Below are 14957 nucleotides of genomic sequence, written 5' to 3'. Positions count from 1 at the left end.
TTATAAGGGGATGCAAGCACTGCTTACAGGTATAGTTGGTGATGTGAAATCCAAGTAGAATATCTAGTGTAAAGCCCGAAATGGTAGTGCATGTCCTATGTCCTCTTTCAGGCTGCTTTGTCCTGCTTCTCCAGTGTGTTAGATCTAACAAAGGCAGCTACTTATATGTTTGCTGTTTGAAAACTCCCCTGCATTATTAATTCTTTTCATTGCTATGATGATAATTCAAAATTTTCCTTTTTATTAAGTTCCCAAATTCCAGTTCTGACTCAGAATAAAATGCTTACATTTTGGCATTAAAGTTTACAATTGCTTGGGTTCGGACAGTCAGTCAGGATCTACTTTGGGGAGGTTGTATTTGCCAATATGAATAGTTCTTTTGAAGAAGTGACCACTTGGATAGGCAAATGGAATGTAGTAGGAGCAGTGTATGTAAATATTCATAAAAATGTTCAGTAAGGTGTTTCACAGGGAGTTGGTTGGAAAAATATAGGAAAATGGTATGTCAGAAGTTAAGGTAAATGGGTGTTGCTCAGATTAGAGAAGGATTGGAAGTGGTATATCTAGGGGTCAGTCCTGGGATTGCTTTTATTCTCAGTATCTGTAGATTATTTGACAAACAGAGCATAACTTGTTGACGACACCGAAGGTAGGGGTTTAGCAAGCAGCAAGGCAGACAGGTGGCAGGCAACAGTCTATCTGGAAGACTGTGAGATAACACACTTTGGGAGAAAGGAATGAAGAGAAAGATGCTGAAGGCCTTGCAAAAAGAGAGAGAGATAGGGGACCAAATACATAGTGATGACTGCTATAAAAAGGTCAGTGCCATCTTGGATTTTAAAGAAGAGTATAGGTATAATAAAACTGACTGGAAATTGGCTGGGCCCCATTAAGGACAGTAAAGCAATAAAGATTGTACAGTGCAGATTTACCTGGGTGAAATGAGGGATGGGAAACTAGGTACAAGATGAGATTTGAAGTAATGGAATTATTTGAAATGAAACAGAGAAGACTAGGTGCAGGAAAGAGTTTGGACCTTATTTGTCTAAGAAATGCAAACTTGAATAGGCATACAATCACACAACAGGTCTATTCAGAGCCACATGAGCAAAAAAGTTCAGTGGGAACTTGGGATCAAAACTGAGCATGGGTCACAGTAAGAAACTGCACTGAAATGACATCTTGGGGCTGAAAATGACAACAGGGGAGGTAGAGTGCACAAAAATGACCAAGGTGGAAGTAGACAGGATCACAGTCAGGAAGAGGGACCTGGGTAGAGGATGAGTGTATATGGAGAACTCTGTGTGGAGGATGGGTGCCAATGGAGAGCTCTATGTAGGGAATAAGTGTCTCTGGAACGTTCTATGTAGAGGACAAGTGACTATGGAAAGCTGTGTGTACAGGATCAGTGTCTGTGGAGATCTCTGTGTAGGTGATAAGTTTCTATGGATAGCTCAGTGTGGAGGATAAGTGTCTATGGAGAACTCGGTATAGGGGATGAGTGTCTATGGAGAGCTCTGTGTGGAGGATGAGTGTCTTTGGAGAGATCTGTGTGGAGGATGAGTGCCTATGGACAGCTCGGTGTAGATGCTGAGTGAATATGGAGAGCTCTGTGTAGGGCATGGGTTTCTATGGAGAGCTCTATGTTTGGCATGAGTGTCTATGGAAAGCTCTGTGTGGAGTATGACTGTCTATGTAGGACTCTGTTTGGAGGATTAATGTCTATGGAGACCTCTGTGTGGAGGATGAGTGTCTATGGACAGCTCTATGTAGGGGATGAGTGTTTATGGAGAGCTGTGTGGAGGATGAGTGTATGGAGAGCTCTGTGTGGGGTATGGTTGCCTATGGGGCACTCTGGGTGAAGTACTGAAACTGCTCCAAAGATCACCGAGTGACAAAAGCCCAGTGATACAATAAGAGGAGCTCCTCAGAACAGAGAGAGGACCCAGGGATAGATTCATGGGAGAGGGGTGACCTAAGTTCAGGAAACCAGGATGCTGAAGCAGTTTGAGTAGAGATAAGAAACAATAAATGCAAGAATTCACTTGTGGGGATGGTGTCTCCCTAACAGTAATTTCACTGTAGGATGGTGTATAAAGGAAGAATTAATGGGAGCTTGTCTGTAAGGTATGGCGGTAATCATGATGGGTTTTAATCTACACATAGCCTGGGAAAATCAGATGGGCCATGGCAGCCTAGAATGTTTTTGGGATTGTTCTGCCACCAATCAGTGACCTGGTATTGCGCAATGAGATAGATTTAATTAATGCCCTCTAGCTAGCATCAATCATAATATGATTGAATTTCACATTCAGTTTGAGGGATAGAAGAGTAGATCTAAGACTAGTATTTTAAACATAAATAAGGCCAAATATGAGGGCATAAAAGCAGAATGAAAAAGCTAAAATAAACTGGCAAATGTGATTAAGGGATAGATCAATAGAGATGCAGTGGCAGACATTCAAGGGGATATTTCAGAATACACAGTATAGACATACTCCAATGAAAAAGAAAAATTCCAAGGGGAGGACCCACCATCCGTGGTTTACTAAAAATGCTAAAGATAGTATCAAAGATGGATAGGTCTAAGTCAGGAGATTGGACAGAATATAAAAAACAGCAAAGAATGACTAAAAGATTAATGGGGAGAGGAAAATTAGAGTATGAGAGAAAGCTAGCTGGATATATAAAGACAGATAGTAACAGTTTCTATCGCTATTTAAAGAAGAAAAAAGTTAATAAAGTTGGTCTTATAGAAAGTGAGTCTGGGGAATTAATAATGGAAAATAAAGAGATGGAAGATGAATTGAACAGGTATTTTGCATTGGTCTTCACTACAGAGGACACATGTATCATCCCAGAAATAGTTGTAAATCATGAAATGGAAGGGAGAGAGGAACTCAGGAAAATTACAATCACCAGGGAAGTGGTACTAAGCAAATCTTTGGAGCTGCAGGCTGACAAGTCCTTAGATCCTGATGGACTTCATCCTAGGGTCTTAAAAGGAGTGGCTCATGAGATAGTTGGTGCGTTGTTTTTAATTTTCCAAAATCCCACAGATTTGGGGAAAGTTCCATTAGATTGGAAAATAGTGAGTGTAACTCCTGTATTCAAAAAGGGAGGGAGACAGAAAGCGGGAAACTACAGACCAGCTAGCTTAACACCTGTCATAGGGAAAATGTCAGAGACTATTATTAAAGGCATTATAGCAGGGCACTTAGATAAATTCAACATAGTCAGGTAGAGTCAACATGGTTTTGTAAAAGGGAAATCATGTTTAACCAATTTACTGGCATTCTTTGAAGAAGTAATGTGCTGTGGATAAAGGGGGACAAGTGGATGTACTGTACTTGGATTTTGAGCAGGCATTTGATAAGGTGCCACATCAAAGGTTATTGAGGAAAATAAAAGCTCACAGTGTAGGAGATAACATATTGGCAAGGATAGAAGATTGGCTAGCTAACAGGAAATCGGGAGTAGGGATTAATGGGTCATTTTCTGGCTGGCAAGATGCAATGAGTGGTGTGCCACAGGGATCAGTGCTGGAGGCTCAACTGTTTACGATTTATGCAAATGATTTGGATGAAGGAGCTGAAGGAATGGTTGCCAAATTTGCTAATGACACAAAGATAGGTAGGAAAGTAAGTATTGAAGAGGACGTAAAGAGGTTACAAAGGGATATAGATAGGTTAAGTGAGTGGGCAAAGATCTGGCAAATGGAGTATAATGTGGGAAAATATGAAATTGTCCATTTGGCAGGAAGAATAGAAAAGAAGCTTATTATCTAAATGGTGAGAGATTGCAGAGTTCTGAGATGCAGAAGGATCCAGGTGTCCCAGAGCATGAATCACAAAAGGTTAGTATGCAGGTACAGCAGGTAATTAAGAAAGCTAATAGAACATTATCATTTATTGCAAGGAGAATTGAAAAATAAAGTAGGGAGGTTATGCTACAGTTATATAGAGCATTGGTGAGACCACATCTGGAGTGCTATGCACAGTACTGGTCTCCTTATTTAAGGAAGGATGTAAGTGCATTGGAAGCAGTTCAGAGTAGATTTACTCCACTAATACCTGGAATAGGTGGGTTGCCTTATGAAGAAAGGTTGGACAGACTAGGCTCGTATTGCTGGAGTTTAGAAGAGTAAGCGGCGATGTGAATGAAACATATAAGACTCTGAAGGGCCTTGACAGGGTGGATGTGGACAGGATGTTTCTTCTTGTGGGAGAATCTTGAACTAGGGGACACTTGTTAAAAATGAAGTGTTACCCATTTGAGACAGAGATGAGAAGAAATGTTTTCTCTCACAGGGTTGTGAGTCTTTGGAACTCTCTTCCTCGAAAGGCAGTGGAAGCTGTGTCTTTGAATATCTTTAAAGCAGCGCTAGATGGATTCTTGACTAACAGGGGAATGAAAGGTTATCGGGGGTAGGCGGGGATGTGGAGTTGAGGTTATAATTAATTCAGCCATGATCTTACTGACTGGTGGAGCGGCCTCGAGGGGCTGAGTGGCCTACTCCTGCTCCTAATCTCTATGTTCCTATGAGCAAGTGAGTCAGAGGCACAGCTCTGAGAGCTGCATGCAGCAGCATAAAACCAGTTAAGCATTTGGAAGCCTGGCAAGCATCCCAGTGAAACTTGACTTTGGACATGAGCATGACTCTAAACCCACAACAGAGCTAAAGAGAACTGGATTCAAAGTGCTCAGTGCTGTCTGACCTGAATGACAAACAAAGGCATTACAGTAGTACTTCACAGAAAAAAATACCAAACCCAATTGCTGCATTAGGAACAGTGTTTGGGATCTGCAGGTACAGAGTACAGGTTGGAAGTAAGAAACTGGAGAATGATGTTTAAGCTGTAAGGAAGTATGATATTCTCTTTAATAAATTATTCTGTTGGAGGTGGGAACAGGAGTTTTTATTATAAAGTGGAGTGAGACAAACCAGACCCACTTATCTGTGAATAAAGTTTTGACTCTAACATTATTGACATGTGGCTCTTCACCAGAATCTATAAGGAAATAAGGTTAAGGATCTTGTTAACTCAAACTATTAAATATTGCAGTTCTACTACATTCTTTTCAAACATGTACATGCACGAGTGGATTATATAACAGAGGAGACTGTTGGCTGCCTTGCTTCAATGCTTTCCTTCATGCCAGTGTAAAAATTGTGGGAAAGTGAAGGCACAAAATAATCTAACCATCACTGATTAGCAGTAGCAACTCAATATATGAATTTGAACCCAGATTTTACATTGTGAAAACAGAGCTACACAGTAACTGGTGGGCTCTCATGAAAACCAATAAATCAGATTGGGTTGATTATGAGGTCCTGTCACAATGCCAACCTGACTGCTTCTCAAGGGCACTGCCCTAGCTTCAGCCGAGTTGCAGGGATCATGCAATTTATATGCTTATACACTGCTTCCTGCACAGATTATGAACGAGAGTGATTGGCAGTGAGAGCAACCTCAAAAAAAGGATAAACTCATGTTTGTACCAAATCATCAAGACAACTCACAGCACTTCACAGCCAATAAACAACTTTTGAAATGCACATACTGTTATCAAGTAGGCAGATAGGATAGTTAATTTGCATTCAATGAAGAATGCAAGGGGGCATGCTAGGAGCAGCACCAGGCATGCCTAAAAATGAGGTGTCAACCTGGTGAAGCTACAACACAGGAGTACCTGCGTATCAAACTGCATAAGCAGCAAGCAATAGACAGAGCTAAGCGATTCCACAGCCAATGGATCAGATCTAAGCTCTGCAGTCCTGCCACATCCAGTAGTGAATGGTGGTGGACAATTAAACAACTCACTGGAGGAGGAAGCTCCACAAATATGGCCATTCTCAATGATGAAGGAGCCCAGCACATCAGTGCAAAAGATAAGGCTGAAGCATTTGCAAGAATCTTAAGCCAGAAGTGCTGATTGGATGATCCATCTCGGCCTCTTTCAGAGGTTCCCAGCATTACAAGTGCCAGTCTTCAGTCAATTTGATTCACTCGATGTGATATCAAGAAACAGCTGACGGCACCGGATACTGCAAAGGCTATGCGCCCTGACAATGTTCTGGCAATAGTAGCATAGACTTATGCTCCAGAACTTGCTGTGCCCCTAGCCAAGCTGTTCCAGTACAGCTACAACACTGACATCTACCCGGCTATGTGAAAAATTGCCCAGGTATGTCCTGTACACAAAAAGCAAGACAAATGCAAATCGGCCAATTCCCATCAGTCTACTCTCAATCCTCAGTAAAGTGAAGGAAGGGGTTATCAACTGTGCTATCAAGCGGCACTTGCTTAGCAATAACCTGCTCACTGACGCTCAGTTTGGGTTCCGCCGGGAACATTCAGCTCCTGACCTCATTATGGCCTTCGTTCAGACATGAACAGAAGAGCTGAACTCCAGAGGTGAGGTGAGAGTGACTGCCCTTGACATCAAGGCAGCATTTGACCAAGTGTGGCACCAAGGAGCAAAACTGAAATCAGTGGGAATCAGGGGTAAAACACTCTGAGGAATTTAGGAGTTCTTTGAAGTTTTCAAATTTCACTTGTAAATCTCAGATGTACAGAGTTGAAAATATCTGAAGTAATAGTTAGAGTCATTCCTAGCAGAAAGCAAAATGGTTGTGGTTGTTGGAGTTAAATCATCTCAGTTCAAAGACATCACTTCAGGAGTTCCTCAGGGTAATATCCTCAGCCCAACCATCTTCAGCTGCTTCATCTATGACCTTCCTTCTATCATAAGGTCAGAATTTGGGATGTTCGCTGACGATGGCACAATGTTCAGCACCATGGTGACCCTTCAGATACTGAAGCAGTCCATGTCCAAATGCATCAAAGACTGGACAATATTCAGGCTTGGGTTGACAAGGGGCGAGTAACATTTGCGCCATACAAGTGACAGGTAATAACCATCTCCAACAAGAGAGTATCTAACTACCGCCTCATGATATTCAATGGCATTACCATTGCTGAATCCCCCAATATCAGCATTCTGGGGGTTGCCATTGACCAGAAACTGAACTGGATTAGCCATATAAATACTGTGGCTACAAGATCAGGTCAGAGGCTAGGAATCCTGTGGCATGTAACTCACCTCCTGAATCTCCAAAACCTGTCCACCATCTACAAGGCCTAGGTCAGGAGTGTGATGGAACACTCTCCATTTGCCTGGATGAGTACGGCTCCAACCACACTCAGAAGCTCGATACCATCCAGGACAAAGCAGCCCACTTGATTGGCACCTATCCACAAACATTCATTCTCTTCACCATTGACACATTGTGGTAGCAGTGTGTGTCATCTACAAGATGCACTGCAGGAACTCACCAAGGACCCTTAGACAGCACCTTCCAAACCCATGACGTCTACCATCTGGAAGGACAAGGGCAACAGACACATGGGAACTCCACCACCTGGAAGTTCCCTTCCAAGTAACACACCATCCTGACTTGGAAATAAATCGCCGTCATAATCACTGTCGCTGGTCATAATCCTGGAACTCCCTCCCTAACAGCACTGTGGGTGTACCTACACCACATGGACTGCAGCGGTTCAAGAAGGCAGCTCATCACCACCTTCTCAAGGGCAATTAGGGATGGGCAATAAATGCTGGCCTAGTCAGCGATGCCCACATCCTATAAATGAATTTTTAAAAAGCCACTATTATTTTTCTCATGGGGTTATTTGAGGGGTGTGTTAGCTAGGACTCTAGAAAAACTCTATTGCTCATCTTCAAATTGTATAATGGATTCTTTTACATCAACAATAATAACTTACATTTATATAGTGCCTTTAATGTAGTAAAATGTACCAATGTGCTTAACAGGAACGTCATCAGAAAGCGAAGCTGACATTGAACCAAAGAAGGAAACAAATGAGCAACATTTTTCTCCCGTTAGGGCAGAAGTGCGGGAGCTGGCACGGGCGGGCGGACTTCCGATCAGTGCCGCTGGTTGGGGGCGCGCCGCCATTTTTACATGGGCGAGCCAATTAAGGTCCGCCCAGCGTGACGTCTGCCAGGAAGCGCTATGCGCTCCCTGTGTGGGGGGGTTCTCTCAGCTTGGATTGGGCTCTTTGGCGCATGTGTGCAGAAGAGCACACAGATCTCCCTGAGGCAAAGTGCTGCCTCAGGGAGATCGGCTCACATTTTAAACTTTAAATAAAGCTGAGAAAAAAATCTATCCTGCCATGTCCCCTCATGTGACACTGTCGCATGAGTTGGGACATGTCCATAACTTCTATTTTAAAATAGTGAGATTTTAAAATCCTCATGAAACCTCATCCAGCCCATGGACGAGGTTTCATACTTTTTCAGAAGCTTGCCAGGGCTCCCTGCCTGCCCACCAACCTTAAGGTTGAATGGGCAGGTCCATTAATGACTTTAACTACTTTGTCAATTGCCTTAATAGGCCTTTGAGAGGTTGGCGGGTGCGCAGCCAACTTGGGTGTGCACCCGCCGAACTGAAAGTCTGAATGATGCGCTGTGACCTCGGGACGCATGCCCGACATCACCCCGCGTCGGCGAGTGAGCCCCGGCCCCGCTCGCTGACCGGAAGATACAGCCCATTAGGACAAGTGCCCAAAAGCTTTGTCAAAGAGGTCGGTTTCAAGGAGCATTGCATAAGAAGAGAGAGGTGGAGAGGTTTAGGGAAGGAATGAGCTTAGGGCCTAAGCAGCTGAAGGCACTACCACCAATGGTGGAGCGAAGGAAGTTGGAGGTGCTCAAGAAATTGAATTGGAGGAACACAAAGTTTCAGAGGGTACTATGGCTGGGGAAAGTTGCAGAGATAGGGAGGGGTGAGCCATGGAGGGAGTTGAACCCATGAATAGGTAGGCAAGGCCTGAATTTAAAGCCTCATGACACAGACAACAAGCACAGTACTCAGGCAATCAGGTTGGGAAATGCACATAATTGATTGGTGAAACAGAAATGTGCTTCCCATGCTATACAGAGTACCAATCATGCTGAGAACTCAAATTGGCTGCAATGGAATGGTCATGGACTTAGATAGTATGCCTGTTAAACTGCTCTCTGCTCTTTTGAATTCCACCGTGGATTTTTTTTGTACTGTAGACAGATTTTAATTCACCCAGCACCCAAGAGAGCCTTTTGGGGGGGAGAGAGAGTTTGACATTTCCACTGCCCTGACATAAAATTAAAAATCATGACTAATAACTGGTTTTACGAGCATTCATGTGATCTGCATCTGAGGTCAGAGACTGTGGTCAGTTGCTCATCAAAATGTTATAATGTTGGGAATAGGCATTTGGAGTCAATATGCTTACCATCCAAAAAAAATGCATTCACTTTCGCAAAACCTATAACTGCAGGGCTCTTTTATGCTGTTAACTGGTTTTCATAAAGAATTTGTCCTGGTAAAGAAGTCATATATTGATTACATGTTTGATGGATGCATGTATCGCTGGTTGAGAGATTTGATGGCTATTCACTCTTGGAAAAACTTTGTAGCATGAAAGTTCAAGCTAGTTGGTCAGCTTGAGAGCTACTGACAACTCTCCCAGTCTGGAACTTGTCTTACAGTTGTCTTTAGGAGACTATGCAGCAGAAATTGGTCTTGAGTCATAATGCAAAACGGGCAGCCTCATATTGTCTTCCCCTTTTACATCCCACCCAATATTTAGTTCTATTGTCTTTAAGAGCACTGAACAACAAGTGGGGTGATTAACTGGTGGCCAATGTGACACTGCCCAGACTTTTCACCCAGGTAATTCAACTATTTAATTCCTCCAAAGTCAACCTCCCCACAGCTGTGAAATGTCAAGGCAGGTGTGTCTTCTTATGTCCACATGTGGTTGTGTAAGGATGGGTGTGACGTGACTGCCTAAGATATAAACACACCCCTCACCTTCTCAGATCTTATTAGTTTCCTTCAGAGCAGGGAAATATGGTGAGACACATCCAGCAGAATACCCTTGGCCATAATTGTAACATTGCTGAATTTAAGTGTGCTGGGAATACAGCTCCAGGTGGTAGATTATGGCTTGACTAAATAGCAAAACTTAAATTTGATTTTAAAAAATGGAAACAATAGATCAAAAAGTTACCATAAACTAGTGCAGGCAAGCAACCTTTTCTCCTTACCTATGCATAAAACTCACCTTAAAATCCAGGTGTCAAAATTGCATGGCTCAGCAATCATTTTCCAAGGTGCTGAAAGATAGCTGCCTTTTCCCAGGGTTATAAAAAGAACTTCTATTTTAAATATCCTTTGTATGCTTAATGAAGGGAACATATAGAAAAGTAGCATATTATCTAAATGGTGAGAGTTTGCAGAACTCTGAGATGCAGAGGGATATGGGCGTTCTAGTGCATGAATTGCAAAAATGCAAGTATAGCAGGTAATTAGGAAAGCTAATAGAACATTATTGTTTAATGCAAGGAGAACTGAATACAAAAGTAGGGAGGTTACGCTTCAGTTATACAGGGCATTGGTGAGATCACATCTGGAGTACTATGTACAGTATTGGTCCCCTTATTTAAGAAAGGATGTAAATGCATTCAAAACAGTTCAGCCAAGGTTTATTTGACTAATACCTAGAATGGGTGGGTTGTCTTACGAGGAAAGATTGGACAGACAAGGCTTGCACTGCTGGAGTTTAGAAGAGTAAGTGGCAATTTGATTGAAACATAAGATCCTGAAGGGTCTTGACAGGGTGGATGTGAAGAGGATGTTTCCTCTCGTGGGAGAATCTAGAACTAGGGATCACTGTTTAGAAATAAGAGGTCACCCATGTAAGATAGAGATGAGAAAAAAATTTCCTTCAGAGAGTTGTGAGTCTTTGGAACTCTCTTCCTCAAAAGACAGTGGAGGCAGAGTTTTTGAATATCTTTAAGGCAGAGGTAGATAGGTTCTTGATAAGCAAGGGAATGAAAGGTTATCGGGGGTAGGCAGGAATGTGGAGTTGAGGTTAAAATCAGATCAGCCATAATCTTATTGCATGTGGAGCAGCTTTGAGGGGCTGAGTGGCCTACTCCTGCTCCTGATTCGTATGTTTGCATGTCCCTCTTTACATTGCCTCCCTTCTCTGCCACCTCTGCTCCATTTCCAAATCATGCTACTGCCAAGAGGAGATACAGCTATAGTCCCTGTTACTGAAGCAGACTTTCTCCTTGCAGGCAACAAACCTCCCTGATCTATTTGTCAAGATTCAGCACCATTCCTTTGAACATCCAAAAGGTTTGCAAACTCCTGCAATAAAACAGAACACAGTATTTCCATTAACTCTGCACCAGCAAAAGTAGGTCAAAAGCACCTCACCTGGAATTTAGATGGTTAACCTCGGTGTAGCCGAATGCATGTTTAGTTAGGCGTGATTAACAGATTAACAGATTAACTGCATGATCAAAAATGACAGATCAAGCGCCAAATCAGTGTTGGAGGCAGTTTGATGTCATGACCTCTCCACTGTGCATGTTCCTAGTGCACTCGCAACACGCCTGCACTAGTGCCCTTCAGTCAGGGCACACCCCAAGTGCCAGAGCAGAGGTGGCAGGAAATGCTCCAGCTGCCATTTTTGGAGTTTGGGGTTACCATAGTACCAGCACCAGTGGTGTACAGAGCTCAAATTTGCTGCACTGGTGTGTAGCTAGTGTCCACACAACCAGGAATGTACTGGCCCCACCTGATTTTACTGTGTCAGCTCCAGTTACAAAGTGCAGGCAAACTTTTAACTCATACTGGGCCTGGCAGTGGGCAGTGAGAGTCATATGTAATCAATCCCAAGGCAGGCTTCAAACGTAATGGCTGCACACAGGGACGAAATATTAGCAGCAATTACAAAAGCTAATAATATGCTTTAATAAAAACAAAAAGCTAAAAGCTACTGCGGATGCTGGAAATCCAAAACAAAAACAGAATTACCTGGAAAAACTCAGCAGGTCTGGCAGCATCGGCGGAGAAGAAATCAGTTAACGTTTCGAGCCTTCATGGCCCTTCGGCAGAACTGGAGCATAGTTAGAAGAAGGGAGAAATATAAATTGGTTTAAGGTGGGTGGGGGGGGGTGGTGGAGAGAGAGACATTGAGGGTGTGGTGTGGTGATTGTGGAGATGAGCAGATAATCAAAAGATGTCACAGACGCTTTAATGTACATTTCAGTCCTTGCAAAGGTTGCATGGGTCACAAAAAAACCCAGCGACTCTCTGTGCTGTTTTCAATCCCACTCTGCTTTTGCTGTTTCCCGCTGTTACGTTATGGCAGGTGATAATTGCCGGGCTGACCAAATCCCAAAGGGAAACTTGGCCAAGCTATCACAACAATTTCCATTTTGTATTTTATTACAAGAAGGTATTTTTGGAGATCACCTTTGGAGATTTTAAATATTAAATTAAGACCTTTATTAACAAAAGAAAAGAAGACTCATGTACAAGATTGCAGTTACACAGTTAAATTTAGTCTTATAATATTTCCCAAAACATTTCTACTTAGCTAGATTCGTAAATAATCACCCTTTTCCAGACAACAGTCCAAATAGATTCTTAATCTACACAACATCCAGTAATATTGCCACAAGGCACCTACTGTTACTGTAAGAGAAGCATTTCACTTCTCTCTTCCTTTCTCTTGACAATGGAATTCCAAGGCTTTTAACAAAACCTTGCCTTCTGGAATAAGCGAGCACTTCTCTGGGGTGGCTAGAGGCTGCTTTTCACAAGTCTGTCTTCACAAAGCCCACCTTTCAAGATCTCACATGGCCACTCCCCTACAGCTTTCTCTTTCCATAAACATATTTTCTCCCCCTTTGATCTTCAAATCCATTATTTTAAACAGTCTTTGGAAATTACCTTTCCCAAAATATAAAAATCGTCCATGTTGGCATTACGGCCAGCATCTTCAGGGAAAATAAACTTAATAACTTTACCTTATTTATTTACAATTTGCCAGTTGTAAACCTTCCTGTTATACCTTTTTTGAAATTCAAATGGCTAACAATTCACTCCCCATTTATCTCTGAATGCAAATTCCCATTCATACTGTATCTACTGGGATCTCATCTTAGCTCGCCCATCTCAATTTCAAAATCAAAAACAAAAATAGCTGGAAAACCTCAGCAGATCTGACAGCATTTGTGGAGAGGAAGACAGAGTTAACGTTTCAAGTCCGTATGACCCTTCATCAGAACGCCTGTTTATACACCTAACCCTTTTGATGATTTAAACCTAGCAGTCTGACTGTCTTCAGTTTAATTATATTAGTCACACAAAAACAGCCCCCACACCTGCTTCAATATCCCACAGTAATATTAGGGGGAAAAAATGATATTCTCTTTACACTGCCATTACCCAAGTCAAACTGTGGAGTAAGGAAAAGCAGCAGCAGTACTCCCAGCCAAGCAACTCACAGCTTTCCAGTGATGTCACAGCTTTTCTTCTCTCTCACATCAGTGATGCTGGCCTGCTTCGCACTCCATCCCATCTCTTCATAATGATGCTGACCTGCTTCACACTCCTCCCTGTCTCTTCGCAATGATGCTGACCTGCTTCACACTCCTCCCGGTCTCTTCGCAATGATGTGGACCTGCTTCACACTCCACACAGTCTCTTCACAATGATGCTGACCTGCTTCACACTCCACACAGTCTCTTCACAATGATGCTGACCTGCTTCACACTCCTCCCGGTCTCTTCGCAATGATGTGGACCTGCTTCACACTCCACACAGTCTCTTCGCAATGATGCTGACCTGCTTCACACTCCACACAGTCTCTTCACAATGATGCTGACCTGCTTCACACTCCACACAGTCTCTTCACAATGATGCTGACCTGCTTCACACTCATCCCGGTCTCATCCCAAAGATGTGGACCTGCTTCACACTCCACACAGTCTCTTCGCAATGATGCTGACCTGCTTCACACTCCACCCGGTCTCGTCGCAATGATGCTGACCTGCTTCACACTCCACCCGGTCTCTTCAAAAATGATGCTGACCTGCTTCACACTCCTCCCGGTCTCTTCATAATGATGCTGACCTGCTTCACACTCCTCCCGGTCTCTTCACAATGATGCTGACCTGCTTCACACTCCTCCCGGTCTCTTCAAAATGATGCTGACCTGCTTCACACTCCTCCCGGTCTCTTCATAATGATGCTGACCTGCTTCACACTCCACCCGGTCTCTTCAAAATGATGCTGACCTGCTTCACACTCCTCCCGGTCTCTTCATAATGACGCTGACCTGCTTCACACTCCTCCCGGTCTCTTCGCAATGATGTGGACCTGCTTCACACTCCTCCCGGTCTCTTCAAAATGATGCTGACCTGCTTCACACTCCTCCCGGTCTCTTCATAATGATGCTGACCTGCTTCACACTCCTCCCGGTCTCTTCACAATGATGCTGACCTGCTTCACACTCCTCCCGGTCTCTTCGCAATGATGTGGACCTGCTTCACACTCCACACAGTCTCTTCACAATGATGCTGACCTGATTCACACTCCTCCCGGTCTCTTCACAATGATGCTGACCTGATTAACACTCCTCCCGGTCTCTTCACAATGATGCTGACGTGCTTCACACTCCTCCCGGTCTCTTCGCAAAGATGTGGATCTGCTTCACACTCCACACAGTCTCTTCGCAATGATGCTGACCTGCTTCACACTCCACCCGGTCACGGCGCAATGATGCTGACCTGCTTCACACTCCTCCCGGTCTCTTCACAATGATGCTGACCTGCTTCACACTCCTCCCGGTCTCTTCGCAATGATGCTGACCTGCTTCAGACACCTCCCGGTCTCTTCATAATGATGCTGACCTGCTTCACACTCCTCCCGGTCTCTTCACAATGATGCTGACTTGCTTCACACTCCTCCCAGTCTCTTCACAATGATGCTGACCTGCTTCACACTCCTCCTGGTCTCGTCGCAATGATGCTGAAATGCTTCACACTCTTCCCAGTCTCTTCATAATGATGTGGACCTGCTTCACACT

This window comes from Cetorhinus maximus, chromosome 9, assembly GCF_964194155.1.
Source record: "Cetorhinus maximus chromosome 9, sCetMax3.hap1.1, whole genome shotgun sequence".
In the NCBI taxonomy this organism is placed as follows: Eukaryota; Metazoa; Chordata; class Chondrichthyes; order Lamniformes; family Cetorhinidae; genus Cetorhinus; species Cetorhinus maximus.
The sequence above is the reverse complement of the archived record's forward strand: the minus strand, read 5'-3'. Positions refer to the sequence as shown.